General features: G+C 34.7%; 1 pseudogene; it reads left to right on the top strand.

Moving 5' to 3' along the window:
• Nucleotides 1-13,570: 13,570 nt before the first annotated feature.
• LOC101359093 (olfactory receptor 6C6-like) overlaps nucleotides 13,571-14,642 on the top strand; it is a 9,028-nt pseudogene continuing 7,956 nt past the window's right edge.

Raw genomic sequence — 14,642 nt, 5'->3', positions numbered from 1 at the left:
CACAAAAACCTTTCATGAAATGGAGAAAATAACATACAAAGACATAATTTGTGTGACAATATTTTTACAAAGAATGAGCAGGGTCGAGATATATCAAATGCTGTTGAAATTAAGATACTATTAATTTGAATTAGTTGGTTTTACATTAAGATACTAACTGCAATTTCCATAGAAATCACTAAGAAAATAACTTGAAACATATATTGCAAAAGATACAACACATAAATTTAAAAAGTACCAATTTAACACAAAAGAAGATAGGAATCAAGAATAGAATAACTAAGAAAGATATAAAACGTATAAAAAATAGCAAGAGGAAAGACATGTCTTATTTTATCAGTAATTAAATTAAATTTAAATAGTAAAACAACCTAATTGAAAGGCAGAGATTGGAAACAAAGATTAAAAAGAAAGCATGATCCAAAGATATGTCTATTATAAACATAATTTAGATTAAAAGACACAGATAGGTTGAAAATAAAGGATGATAAAAGATATGCCATATGCTCTGGATTTAAAGTATCTCCAAAAAATATGTGTTCAAGCCCTAACCCCTGTACCTGGGAATGTGAACTTGTTTGGGAAAATAGCTCCATTCTTTGAAGATACTATCACTTCAGTCATACAAGAGTAGAGTCGGTCCTAATTCCTTCTGAGGGGTATCTTATAAAAGGAGATAACAGACAGGGAGATGGAAAGAGACACAGGGAAAGACAGATGTCATGCGACAATGAAGGCAGATGCATCTATAAGCAACCATAGGAATACCAAGAATTGCAAGGGAATACGAGAATCTGAAAAAGACAGGAAGGAGTTTTCTCTAGAACGGGCTCACAGACCTATCAATGCCCCAAATTTGGACCTCTAGTCTTCAGAACTGAGACAATAAACTCTGTTCTTCAGAGCCATTCACTTTGTGGTATTTTGCTAAGGCAGCACTAGGAAGTGAACACACCATGAAAGCAGTAACCAAAAAAAGAGCTGAGTTGTCTATAATACTTGACACATTAGACTTGAAGACAAAAAAGTTACAAAATACAAAGAATATTTTATAATTATAAAAGTGTCAATCTATTGGGCAGAATGAACAATTGTAAATATATATTCACCTAACAACATTTCGACAATAATACAGACTTCAATAACTTATTTTCAATAATGGATATAAAACTAGGCAGTATACATGGGAAATTCTCCAGATTGTCCATATAGCAGACTATAAAACAAGCCTAAATAAATACAAAATGATTGAAATAATACAAAATATGGTCTTTGACCACAATATAATTAAATTAAAAATCAACAACAGAAGAAAATATAAGAAATACACAAGTATATGGAAATTTAACAGTACACTCCTAAATAACCAATGAGCCAAAGAATAAATCACAAGGGGAATTTTAAAATAATATTTTCAGATAAAAGAAAATGAAAAGACAGCATACTAAAATGTACAGAACGCACTTTAGAATTGTTTATAGAGAAATTAATAGCTGCAAATACCTATGATAAAAAGGAAGACAGATCTGAAATCAATAAACAAATGTTTTACCTTTGGAAACAAGAAAAAGAAGAGTAAAATAGCACAAAGCAAAAAAATCGAACAAATAAACAAAGAGTACATGTTATTTTATTTATATAAAATTCTAGTAAATGAAAACTAATTGCAGATCAATTGTTGCCTGAATATAGACATTGACATTAATATTAATGTAAATATAGTTATAAATATTTGTTTTAATAAAAATAATATTTTTAGGTAAAACCAAAAGGTTCACTAATGAGAGGACAGCACAAAGGTTTCAAATCTTTGATTAATTAAGAAATATTTATTGCATATAAATTACATCACCCCTACCAGGCACTATGGGGTAGTTCTACTCTGCCCTGTACGGTGGCTATGAGCGGAAATTGACCCAACGGCATCGAGTTTTTTTTTTTTTTTTTTTTTAAATACCAGGCACTAGAAATGTAAACATAAAACAACCAAGGTCCATTTCCTCCAGGTTAGGTAGTTTTTCAGTAGATTTATGTATAAGTAATTTCAATAGAGTACGACAAGAGAACAATTTTTTGTGAGAGCAGAGAGGAGATAGCACTTAATCTTGGCTTTACAGACAGGGAAGATTTCAAAGATTTTGTTACACTGAAACTAAACTTCAAAGGAAAGTACGTGTGTGTGTGTGTGTGTGTGTGTGTGTGTGTGTGTGTGTGTGTCTGGGTGTGTCTGGGTGTGTCTGAAAATCCCTAGTATTTACAGGAATTAATGAAAGATATGATGATAGTAGAGCAAATGTTGCACAGGGCCTAGGCTTTGGGTTGCACAGGGTTAGTTTAAGAACAATAAAAACGAGAAATAACTGATTCCATGGCACTTGTCCAAAATAATTTTCTGCAATAATGGAAATGTTCTAGAATCTGTGCTGCCTGATACAGTAGCCACTAGCCACATGTGGCTACTGAGCATTTGAAATGTGGCTGAGAACCTGAACTGCTATTTTATTTCATCCTTATTTAAATTTAAATAATCACAAAAGTAACTTACTCCTGAGCTAGGCTGATAACTGGTTAGCGATTTAAATATAAATTGGTAGATTCGAACTGCTGAACTTTTGGTTGCAGCTGAGCTCTTAACTACTAAGTCCAGAGATTGTGACTAGCTATCAATTTCTACCAAAGCCCTAGTAAACAATAAAGTTTTAAATGCACCAGAATTAAAAGGCAAACTTAGAGTCTTAAAATCATGAAGTCTTTGAAACTGTAAAACAATGTCTTAACGTGTGAACTATGGACATAATTCATAAACATGCATATAACCAAACCAAACCAAACCCACTGTCATCAAGTCGATTCTAACTCATAGCAACCCTATAGGACAGAGTAGGATTGCCCCATAGGGTTTCCAAGGAGCAGCTGGTGGATTCAAACTACTGACCTTTTGGTTAGCAGCCAAACTCTTAACCACTGCTTCACCAGGGATCCAAACATTGGTTTGGACATCTATAATTCAAAGATATATTGCAAATACAGAAAATGTGGTTATATGTAGATGTTATAGGCAAAGACACTGACTGGGTTTCAACATAGATCTGTGAATACATTTCCTTTTCAATAGAGGATGTATGAAATTTTTCCATTTTAATAAGAGTGAATAGATATTGGAAAGGTGCTTAAAGAGAAAAAGATCCATTGCTTCACTTCACTGGTGTTATTAATACCAATTTTTAAATATTAAATGCCTTTACTATTCACCTACCCTTTATTTATGTTTCATTTTTCACCAGCAGATTTTGCAGAAAGAGGAGGAAAAATCAGTATGAGAAACCATGCAATGATAACAGAGTTTGTACTCTTGGTCATATCAGACAACCCAGAGCTTTGGGTTGTGATCTTTATCCTTTTATTTTAATTTATGTTTACAGTGTCACAAGAAACCTGGTCATCATCATCCTTTCCATGTTACACTCTCACCTAGACTCACTTGTACTACTTTCTCTAGAATTTCTTTCCTCGAAATTACATTCACCAACATGTCCATCCCCAGATTTCTAAGAGCAGTCATTACTAAAGTCAAGACCATTTCCTACAACAATTCTCTAGCTCAATTATTTTTTTTACATCTTCGTGTGTGTGTCTGAATTTTTCTACTAACCACCATGTCTTAGGATCATTGTGTTGCTATTTGCAAGCCTTCAGGAACAGAAAGAGCATCATTGACCAAAGGAGTAGCTATTCTCAACACCGCATATGCCCCTGTTCTTAACATTGATTGATTGCGAATCAGCTTGACTTGTAAGCAGATTTAAAAGGATATGTTGGGATTATAATATAAAACTGAGTATATCAGAAAGTATTTTTAAAAGGTGAGTATGTGTTGTTTTAGTATATCAATTTATTCATTCTTCATTAATGAAAGGCAGACAACTACTGTCTCTCTGCCTGTATGTTTCTAATTGACTGTCAACTACGTGGTACTGTGTTTAAGGGATCTGATTTTAATTTCAGTTATTCAGAGCTTATATTTAAAACTTTCTAGCTATGTTGATTTATTTAATTTGTGTAACTTCTCTGAGCTTCAGTTTTTTTTATTAGGGAATACACAAAATTGTCACAGTTTTATTACTACTTCTAAATCAGATAAATTATAAAAGCCTATAGTCTTTCATTGAAATACTGCCTTTAATAATTCACAAATATCATGAATATCCTTCCCAAAGTTGAAAATTAATTCCAATTAAAAAAGGGCTAATTAAACAGCTATTCTTAAGTACTCCTTAGTACCATATGATTTATAAAGTACTATTATTTATGTTATTTCAATGAATCCAAAAACACCCTTGACATTTCAACTTCTTTTTTAAAATATTCAACTTCATTTTAAAAAGAAATTTAGCAACTCATTCAAAGTCACTAATTCATTAGATGGTATATTAGGATTTTTAATTCATGTCTCACTGACTACAAAGCCCATATACTTTCTGTGATAATAAATTGAAATAATAATTGAAAATAATAATAAACTGAAAATTAATAGTAAGTCTTGATACCATAGTGTTATTAATTATTTTCTTTTTTCTTCTTGTTTCTGTGTTAAATGAGCCATTAAATTATAGATGGCTGCTTAATGAACTGAAAGTATGAGGTTACAAGTTGATATTCTCCGTAAACTCCTACACATGAATGTTACTGTTTCCGAAATTATTATGAGATGCGATTTGGTGACGTCTGTCTTCCCTTGACTTGTCTAAGTACACACTGGTATGAAATCTGGGAAGTGAACCTGCACATCTTTTTCCAGGGAAACAGTATTCTAAAATAATTATGAAAAATAGTAAAAATAAAATTCTAATAAAAACATTCTGCCAGCCACCCAGTGGGGTCTCCTGTGTAGACTTTTGTTTCATTCAGGCAGAAGCAAAGTCTCAAATTAACCCTGTGTCATTGTTTAAAACCAAGAATGATTGAGCAGGGCCAAATGCATATTTTAGTGTAATTTTGAAGCTAAGGTGGATGTTGCTCACAAAATTGAATGAAACGCTTTTCCTCTTTCTAATATATTAACCTAAACCCTGAAAAAAACTTTAAATTCAATAAATTAAAAGGAAACACAGCAACATGATCAATAAAGCAAACTATTTTGAGATTTTTCTCTGTCGTATTTTTTCTAATGGCCTCTAAGGAAGGTTAATTGAAAAAGAAAGAATTGAGTGTTGAGTAAACATGGAGGAAAATGAAAAAAGTAGACTTCCAAAGTCATTGAATTATTAGGAGGGTTTTACCACCAAATGTAATATAAAGCACTAAACAAACAAAGAAAAGAAAAAAAAAAAACACCAGAAACGAAGAGGGACCAGTCAAAAGTTCCTCTCTCAGTCTGTCAAGGGACATCCTTTGATCTTTCAAACCTTGCTTGATCTTTAAAATAAAGTGCTTTTATTATCTTGGGTCTTCAGTGAAATTGCCATTATCTAGGATTCTAGATAGTTGTTGTTAGTATTTACTTAATGGGAGGCCCTAGCTGGTGTACTTGGCTGCTAACTGAAAGGTTGGCAGTTTGAATCCTCCCAGAGGCATCTCAAAAGCAAGGCCTCATGACCTACTTCTGAAAAATCAGCCAGAGAAAAACCTATGACGTCAATTCTGACACATATGGGGTTCGCATGAATTGGAATCACTTTGATGGCAATTGGTTTTAGGGATTTTGGAAGGGCAGGATGTGGGAGTGTTTTGAGAAAAAATGCCCTGAAGATCCTTTCCAGTCATCTTACTTAACCAATGTTAAGTATTACTGTTAATTTTCATTCAGAATGATTCACAGAGTCTGTCTCAGTGACCCCTAAAAGGTAAGTAAGAACCCATTTTGATGAACTAGGTGGAAGGAAATGTAAAGCTTGGCATATGAACCCTATTCAACCAGAAAAAAATATGGATATGCACTCAAAAATAAAAAGCTGAAATGTTGAGTTAAAAGGTTGGAGCTGTCCTTCACTACTCTACCTAAAAACATCCTTGAGATAACTTAAGGGTCTAGAAATCTTATATACCTTGTGAAACATTGAATTTTATTTCTCTCTAAGGGCTACAAATGGTGAAAGTTTTTAACAGCCTATTTGATATTGGTAAGTGAATATAATTCATTGCAGTTCCATAAACATTTTTACATGAAAGTTTGGTGTACAATCACCAATTGATCACAATGCAATTTTATAAATGCTATGATATCTCCACAAAGAGTACACTGTACAGATACATGTGGATATTATTCAGGGATTCAATTTCATTAATCATATTTTCATATCTATAGATTTGTTTTTCTGCTTATTTTTGATAGAGAAATACATAAAAGGACAAAACTTAAGTTGAAAACCCTATTTCCAAGTCTAGCTCCACATTACTTAGCTGTACCGTAACAGCCTAGTTAATTATTCATAAGAGTACTCATTTCTTAGTTTGTTCAAAGGAGATTGTAAGAGTACTGTTTTATCATGGAGTGGCTTTTTGGCTTTACTATGATAATATTTGTACAGTGCTTACCATTTAGTAGTATTCAATACATAATATAAGTTATTTATCAATTTAATTGTCACACTATAAATCTAAGGAATATAAATATAAGGAAACAAACTTGGAGAATTAATATAACTTTGATGCCGTGCATCAAAACATATTATAGGAAAAGAAATTAAGATTTCTACAGGAAATGGTAATAAGAATTTTAAACTTCATATCTGCCTATGATCCTAATCACTAAATTAATTGGCTCTCTCTTCGCATACTAATTAATACAAGTAGTCAGAATAATGAGAATAATAGCCCTGCAATGATATGATGTAGTTAGTTTCTGTTGAGTAGGCTCTGACTCATGGCAACCGCATGTACAGCAGAACCAGACATTGATAGTTGAGTGTTTGAGTCCATTGTTGAGGCCACAGTATTTTGAGTGCCTTCCGACCTAGAGGGCTCATCCTCCCACTATATAGGATAATAACCTGTTGTGATCCATGGGGTTTTCATTGTCCAATTTTCAGAAAGAGATCCCCAGGTCTTTCTTCCAAGTCTGTCTTAGTCTGAAAGCTTCGCTAAAGTCTGTCTACTATGGTTGACCCTGCTGGTATTTGAGATACCAATGGCTTCCAACATCATAGCAACACACAAGTCACCACAGTCTGACAAACTGACAGATAGTGAAATGATAAGACAGGGATGAAGTAATATATTTGCATATTGTTCAATTGACTGTAATAGGTTGATAATGGTCTCCAAAGATATTAGGTTCTGTTCTCTGGGAACTGTATTTGTTACTTTATTTGGAAAAATGATCTTTGCAGGTGTGATTAAGTTAAGAATCTTGAGATGGAGAAACTATCCTGAATTGTCCTATCATCCACAATTGCAATCACAAGTGTCCTTAAAAGGGAGAAGAAGAGAGAGATTTCATAAAGACATAAAAGGAGTTGGTAATGTGACCACAGAGGCAAAGATTGTATGATGCAGCCACAGTCATGGAATGCAGACAGCCACCAGAAGCTGGAAGAGGCAAGGAACAGATTTTCCCCTAGAGCCTTTGAAGAGCCTGTGGGCCTGCCGTGACCCTTGATTATGGCTCAGATATTTTGGCCCTGACTTTGGACTTCTGGCCTCCTGAGCTGTGGGAGAATAAATTTCTGTTGCTGTAAGTCACTCAGTTTATAGTAATTTATTATAGCAGACACAGAAAATGAATACACTGACCAATGAAAGAAATGGTAATCTATGCATTATTATAGTATTGTAACCTGGTGTAACCTCTCAAGTCAGTTGAGAGACATCAGGCCTTAGAGAAAGAGAAAGTAGACTTTATTGCAAGCCGGTCAAGCAAGGAGCTCAGAGACTGTCTCAAATCAAGCTGGCCGAGGTTGGGGATTCTAGGGTAGTTATTGGTTTTGAGATAGGGAACTTATGCATAATTCATGAAGTTTCTGGGAATAGGTGTGCAATTTCAGGAACTAATTAACACGTATGGAGGAGCAGTGGGGAGTCCAATCTGGTGGCTGGGGACATGCGTTTTTTGGGGGATATGACACATGAAGTTTATTTAAGGACAACTTGGAAGCCTATTGTTCATGTCCAAATGGAGGAGGGGAGTGGTTGGTGGGTAGTGAAGTGGCCTTGAGCAAAGCAGTAAGACCGCCTTGAGCTGCTACACAAAATGTCTTATCAGGAGTGTGTGATGTGACCAGGATGTGATGTGAGGAAGGTGAACAGTTTAACTCTGTCAGTTACATTCCAGGAGGGAGAGCAGTTTAACCCTGTTGGTTACGTTATCAATAATATTTTTAATATTTAATAAAAAGGAGCCCTGGTGACCAGTGGTTAAGCTTTAAGGCTACTAACCAAAAGGTGGGCAGTTCAAATCCAATAGCTGCTCCTTGGAAACCCCATGGGGCAGTACTAGTTTGTCCTATAGGTTCGCTATGAGTTGGAATCAACTTGATGGCAATGGTTTTTTTGTTGTTGTTGTTTGCTTGTTTGTTTGTTTGTTTTTTAATAGAAATCCTGATTTAGAAACACAAGAAAGGAGAAGGGTCTTTTACTTCTCTAAATACGGCAGGTGTTTTGGTTTGAATTGTGTCCCCCAGAAATACACATCAACTTGGCTAGACCATGATTCCAGTATTGTATGATTGTCCACCATTTTGTCACGTGATTTGATATTCCTATGTGTTGTAAATCCTACTCTATGATGTTAATGAGCTGGGATTAGTGGCAGTTATTTTAATGAAGCAGGACTCAATCTACAAGATTAGGTTGTGTCTTAAGTCAATCTCTTTTGAGATATAAAAGGGAGAAGCAAGCAAAAAGACAGGGGGACCGCATATCACCAAGAAACAAGAGCAGGGAGAATAGCACTTCCTTTGAACCCGAGATCCCCGTGCTGAGAAGTTCCTCAACTGGGGAGTACTGATGACAAGGACTTTCCCCCAGAGCCGACAGAGAGAGAAGGCCTTCCCCTGGAGCTGGCACCCTGAGTTCAAACTTCTAGCCTCATAGACTGACAGAATAAATTTCTCTTTGTTAAAGCCAGCTGTCTTAGGCTCGGTTCTCTAGAGAAGCAAAACCAGTAAAGCATATAAATATATATATGAGAGATTTTTATCAAGGAAACAGCTCATGCGATTGTAGAGGTTAGAACGTCCCAAGTCCGTGGATCAGGGTAGAGGCCTCTCCCAATTCACAGAGCCGCAGAAGCTGGTGAGCCCAAGTTTAGCAGGTCAGAGAGCAGGTCTCCACTCACAGGCTGTGAAGATTGAGGAATCCTAAGTTCAGCAGATAAGCTGACAGCTCAAGTCCCAAGAACTGGAGGTGAGATGACAGGAGGCAGCTGCAGGATCCAGAGCGTGCAAAAAGCCAGAATATCTGCTTATATTCAGATGAAGGCCACACCCCCAAGGAAACTTGCTTTCATCTGATTGGCTACTCACAGAATATTTAATCATGGGAGCGATCACATGTAAACACTGAGAATCATGGCCCAGCCAAGCTGACACCCAATCTTAACCATTACACCATCCACTTGTGGTATTTCTGGTATAGCAGCACTAGAAAGCTGAGACAGCAGGTATATTGAAAAATATATTCCAGGCACAAAAAGCCTCATATTGCTGAAAGAAGTTAAAAATATATTTGTATTTTTGTATGTTTGTGTATATATATTTTGTATATTTAAGTATGTATAAGAGCTCTGGTGGCACAGTGGTTAAGTGCTCTGATGCTAATCAAAAGGTAGGCGATTTGAACTCACTAGCCTGTTCCATGGGATAAAGATGTGGCAGTTTGCTTCCAAAAAGATTTATCACCTTGGAAACCCTATGGGACAATTCTACTCTGTTCTATAGGTTCACTATGAGTTTGAATAGACTCAGCAGCAACTTGTTTGATTTGGTTATAGTATATATATATGTCATAATATGAATGGTTGAGCCACTAGAAAAGTAAGACAAATCTGCACTGTCTAGAAAGATAGTATGAATGAGTCCTGAAAAAGGTCTACACAGGTAATAGACATGAAACAGATGTTGATACAGGTATTGGACTTTACTAGGACTAATAAAATGGGGAAAGGAAGCAAAATTTAGTCCCACACACAGTGGTTAGCTATTGCACGTGCAGAAATATTAAGCTGGAACCAGGAACACTATTTCCTTAAAAAACTGAGGAAGAAAAAGCTACATCAGAGATAAATGAGGACAATGACTTCTCTTCACCATGGATGTCGGTGTAAGGAAAACGAAAAAGCTTTTCTTAAAATTTCTATTCTCATCCCCACACTTAGATATATTTGGAAGTAGATTGCATACTACCAATGTAACTTAAATATCACCACCTCAAAATTTATTTAACAGAAGGTCCCAGTGATGAGCAACCAGTTATTGAGCACTTGTGAAGGTGAAACCTCTTAATAGGATTCAAATATAGATACATTCCTACACAATATGACCTCAGAATGAAAGATCTCATATTATATGTTTAACGTATTGTATTGGGCATATCTGCTACAAAAGACCTCTTTAATGTGTTAAAAAGCAGAGGTGTCGCTTTGAAGACTAAAGTGTGCCTGACCCAAGTCATGGTATTTTCAAGCGCCTCATATGTATGTGAAAGCTGGACAATGAATTAGGTGTTGATAAAGAATATTGAATATGGCAGGGACAGCCACAAGAGTGAACAAATCTGTCTTGGAAGAAGTACAGCCAGAACACTCCTCTGAAGCAAGGATGGCCTATCTTTGTCTCATGTACTTTGGACATGTTATCAGGAAGGATCAGTCCCTAGTGAACGACATAATGCTTGGTAAAGCAGAGGGTCAGCAAAAAAGACGAAGACCCTCAAAGAGATGGATTGATACAGTGACTGCAACAATGAGCTCAGACGTAGCAATGATTGTGAGGATGGCACAGCACCTGGCAGTTTTTTGTTCTGTTGTACCTGGTGTCACTATTAGTCAGACCTGAATTGATGGCACCGAACAACAACAACACAAAGTATTTTTTCTCAAGTATTGGGGTGGGAAACAATCAAGTTAACAGAAGCTCCTTTCTGAGTTAAACCTCTGACCAGTAGAATGACTCAATAGCTCCGTGGTAGTGGAATATCAGAATCTTATTGGCATCTCATACAGAGTTTAAATTATTTCTGGTTATCTTTTGGGAGAATGTCTCCTGAACTTTGTATTTAAAGCAATTAACAATTTTCTGGGTTTTGTTTTTTTGATATTTAATGGTAGTCCTGAATACCAGTCTCCACAGGAGATTTCTTTTTCTTTTTTCCTTTTATTTCAATTAATCCCCTGGAGTCTTTTATGAGCCAACTGATAAAACTGTAGCAATGGTGCAATTTTGTGCACAATTACGAACATAATCATTCTTTGTAATGAAAAGTGGGTTCCTTTAATCTGAAAGCTTTCCTAAAATATTCTTGACTTCAAGAGTAATATTTTCATTTAGGTTTAAATATTTAAAGAAACAACTTCAGAAAAATTCTATTAGAAAGAGTATTCTAATTGAATTATATGTAATAACTATGTCCTGTGATTTTTGTAGTGTATGTGAAAATGACAAATATTAACAGATGCATATACTTTCCAAATTGCCCCTCTGACTTAAATTTTTATGAAGAAAAGCATTGGAATTAAACTTCTTATTTAAATAATTGAATTTTTTCTAATATTATAAAAGAAGTAATATTCATCACTTATCATTTGACTTTTGTTTATACCATATGTCATTAGGGTGGAAAGAATATCAGTATACTCTGCATATGGTAAATCGCTTGTAATTTGGAATAAATACATAGATAATAAAAGCAGGTAATTCTACAAATACAATGGTAATTACCACTGATATCGCAGGCAGCATATATTTTCTATCTTTATGTAGATGCAGTACTCAAAGCTGTCTGATTATACAGAGATGTATATAAACTTTTGCATGATAGATTTGTTTTTTACTGTATGCAATTGTGCTCCTTCAGGAAATTTTGAAGAGGAAAAAGCATCTATTTTGCAGATTCTTAAGAAACCAGCATGTAGACTTGTCATCTAGCAACATGATGTTAGCAAAAATTGTTTGATTCTTAGAAAGTTCTCTTACTGACTGAGTATGGAGCTACATTGTGAGTTGAAGCGATGACAGTGCTGATACACATTCTTGATAAACACTTGTGATCGCTCAGCTTATTGTATTTTCAGTAGCCAAGAAATAAAACAAAAATGTCTACTATCCCCGACTTCAGATTTTCAGATTTACCAGAATCAAAAGTTTCAATCTGTCTGCCTGTCTATCTAATCTATTTTCCAAAGAAAATGTAAGTCCAAATATAAAAATGAAATATTTGAAATATTGGGGGAAAAAAAAACACTGAAAATTGAAGCACCTTAGATTGTTATAGCTATAGATTGTTATAACACCTTAGATTGTCAATAGCTATCATTCAAAACTTGCAACAAAACTGACATAAGAAAATATTTTGTTATATTAAGCAGAGAGTCAGGAAAAATGAAATTCTGGAAAAACTAATATCATCCTTCCATGTTGGTGGCACAGCGGCTGAGAGCTTGGCTGCTAACCAAAAGGTCAGTAGTTTGAATTCATCAGCTGCTCTTTGGAAACCTTATGGGGTAGTTCTTCTCTGCTCTATAAGGTCACCATGAGTTGGAATCGACTTGACGGCAACAGGTTTGTTTTTTTTTTTGGATGCAGGAATTAAAAAAATATGTATTTTACTTAACTGAGATACATAAATTAAAAATGTAGTGGAATGATTTCAAAAATGAATAAGGCTATTATTTCACAAATACCCTAATTTAAATACCATATAACCAAACCAAACCTGTTGCCTTTGAGTCAATTCCGACTCAGAACTAACCTATAGAACAGAGTATAATTGCCCCATAGGGTTTCCAAGGAGCCACTGGTGGTTTCCAACTGCCGACCTTTTGATTAGCAGCTTGAGCGCTTAACTACTGTGCCAACAGGGTTCCTAAATGCCATATGAGACCTGTAAAATAACTTTGGCATTAAATAGGTTAATGTTAGGATAGTAGTTCAACATCTTCCTTCAAATAAAAAGCTCTCTTTTCCACCATAGATATATATACACAACAATTGTCTTCTGAACATAATGTATCCAATAAGCAATTTAGCAAACAATGGGACTATTCATCTGTAGACAAAAGACTTACTTACGGTTTTAAGAACAATGATGTCGGGTGACAAAAATAATATAGTTAGGATCATAAGTTGACTATTGACTATCACTTCTATACTTATCTTTGATTAATAAAAGAATTTAATTAAATTCTTTACTCCTACTCACTAAGATCACTCGCAGACTAAGAAAACAAAATTATTTACTGTGGTCTGTACAAACAGGAAAAAAGTAATGTTTAAGAATTTATTAACTATCTGAATCTAACACAAAAATCAAGTCAGAAAATGATTGATTTGTTTGTTTTTCCTATAACTGTATTTCTTTGCCCAATATCTTTAGACTTTTGAAATTACTAAACGTGTCTTGAAGACATTTCAACACGATGAGTTTAAATGCACCATTTTATGAAAAGACTGATGATTTGGAAGCAGAAAAAAATAGTAAAGAAAATAAGTCAAAGGAATGAAGTAGTACTGCATTGGAGCTAAAGAATTAATGGCATATATAGAATTTTAATCATAGTTAGGGAAAACTTGTAATAGCTAATATTTCTGTATATTTCATAAACTTGAAAAGTCTTTCCATAAAGTAGAAAATATTGAACATGCGTAGTAAATTGACACTGGCAAAGTTGTCTAGATTTTATAAGAATTTATTGCAATCATGTATTAAACACACACAGAAAATGCATGTTAAATAATACTTATGTTCTCTTTATTTAGAACATTTAAGCAGAATTCAGATCATTTGGAAATGATCAGCTGAGATTTAAATTACCTTTCAAGTCTAAAGTGGAAAAAGAAGAACTTAATAATGTAATAAGTAAAACTTTAAAGTTTAAGGTACAAAGAATTATAAGATGCTTAGGTTGATCTGTACTATAATTTTAGGTATCATCTGCCTTTAATTGCAACAAATATTTACACTTGTTTATATTTCTGAATATCAGATTTTTTCCTGATGGTAGCTTTAAAAATGTCCTGTTATTTCTGCTTTTGGAGTTTTTTTCTAATGTCGATTTAGTAAGTCTCAAAAGTGAAATGAAGAACCAGTCAAGGCAGATAGAGTTCATTCTATTATGACTGACAGATGACCCACATTTGCAAATTGTGATGTTTATATTTCTCTTGCTCAACTACATTTTGAGTGTGATGGGGAACTTATCCATCATCCTCCTCACCTTGCTGGATTCTCGCCTCAAGAGTCCAATGTATTTCTTCTTCCAACATTTCTCCTTCTTGGAAATCTCATTGACAGCAATCTGCATTCCTTAGATTCCTAAAACAAAATCATTTCCTACAATGATTGTTCATCTCAGTTATTCTTTTTTCTTTCATTAAGAGATGTAGGCCTCCGGCAAGATGGCGGTCTAGGCAGAAGCACCACGCCGTCCCTCCACAACAAAGATCCGAAAAACTAAGCCAAACAGAGAATCAACAATCCTGAAACCCTAG

The sequence above is a fragment of the Trichechus manatus genome, unplaced genomic scaffold (assembly GCF_000243295.1).
Source record: "Trichechus manatus latirostris isolate Lorelei unplaced genomic scaffold, TriManLat1.0 scaffold00027, whole genome shotgun sequence".
Lineage (NCBI taxonomy): Eukaryota > Metazoa > Chordata > Mammalia > Sirenia > Trichechidae > Trichechus > Trichechus manatus.
Note: the sequence above shows the minus strand (reverse complement) of the source record. Positions and strands in the feature narration are given on the sequence as shown.